General features: G+C 51.8%; 1 pseudogene; it reads left to right on the top strand.

Annotated features, from left to right (window-relative positions):
* LOC107184895 overlaps window positions 1-759 on the top strand; it is a 28,440-nt pseudogene extending 27,681 nt beyond the window's left edge.
* Window positions 760-1,240: the final 481 nt, after the last annotated feature.

Below are 1,240 nucleotides of genomic sequence, written 5' to 3'. Positions count from 1 at the left end.
TGGAGGCGGAGGGAGGAATGGGGGCAGGTACTGGCGGGGAAGGACAGACTGCGGTATGACTGCCTGACCTACCGCCGCCTCTACCTCCCGCCGAAACACCCGGACGACCTCATCAGGCCAGGCCTCTTCCAAAGCAAATACCATCTCTTCGGCCTAATGATTGCCATGCTCAGCTTCCATGGGAAGTACGCCAGGGTCACCGAGATCACGGGAAAGTCCAACAAGACGTTAGAGATCCACCTCATGCGCCGCATCCAGCTGGGAGATGGCAAGATCTTAAGCAGCTTCAACAAGCTCTCCCGCCTGGTCCTGGAGATTGACGACCAGGTGATCCGGGAGCAGCAGCAGCAAGACGGGACTGAGGAAAGCGGGGGCCATGGCTGGCAGAGCCCTGCGCAGCCCAGCGTCGGGGAGTCCGGGGCTGCAGCTTCGGAGGAGCAGCCTGTCCCGTTTGTTCTGCCTGTGGGCGTGCGCTCCAGACGCCAGAACTACCCCCGAACCTGCAGGATGTGTTTCTATGGCGTGAACATTGTTACCCCATGTGGCTCAGGCTCCTCCTGGCGCTTCCCTGGAGTCTTCATCCTGTTCGATGAGAACCACTTGGGGTTCATCTGTCTGGAGACGAAATACTTGATCCTGTTCGGCAGAGTCCAGAACACCTTCCAGAATGTGGAGGCGCCGTCCCCGCAGGCCTTCCTGAAGATGCTCAAGAACATTCAGTCCCGACCCCGTAGGAGGAGCAGCTGGCATGCAGTTTGAAGATTTGACCTTCTAACCAGGTTACCCACCTTTGTTTGTTTTTTTAATCCTCACCGGAGGATATTTTCCCATTGATGTTTAGACAGAGTGGGGGAGAGAGGGAAAGACAGAAATAATCCATGTGAGAGAAACACATCAGTTGGTTGCCTCCTGCCCAAGCCCGGACCAGGACCAGGCTGGGTAGGGGCCAGCAATTGAGGTAGAAATAAACCTTAGACCAGGGGTCTCAACCTTCCTAATGCTGCGACCCTTTAATACAGTTCCTCGTGTTGTGGTGACCCCCAATTTCATTGTTACAAATTGAACATAATTAAAGCATAGTGATAAATCACAAAAGAAATAAATAAAGACATCTTAGTTAATATATATATTGTTTATTTATTAACATTGAACTCATGGCCAATAGCAATAGAGCTCATTCCTTAAGGAAGCTTATCTAACTGATACATTATCTCCATAAAGCATAGCTAGTGCTTTGGCA

Source organism: Myotis davidii, unplaced genomic scaffold (assembly GCF_000327345.1).
Source record: "Myotis davidii unplaced genomic scaffold, ASM32734v1 scaffold8, whole genome shotgun sequence".
NCBI classification, from domain to species: Eukaryota; Metazoa; Chordata; class Mammalia; order Chiroptera; family Vespertilionidae; genus Myotis; species Myotis davidii.
The sequence above is the reverse complement of the archived record's forward strand: the minus strand, read 5'-3'. Positions and strand labels throughout refer to the sequence as shown.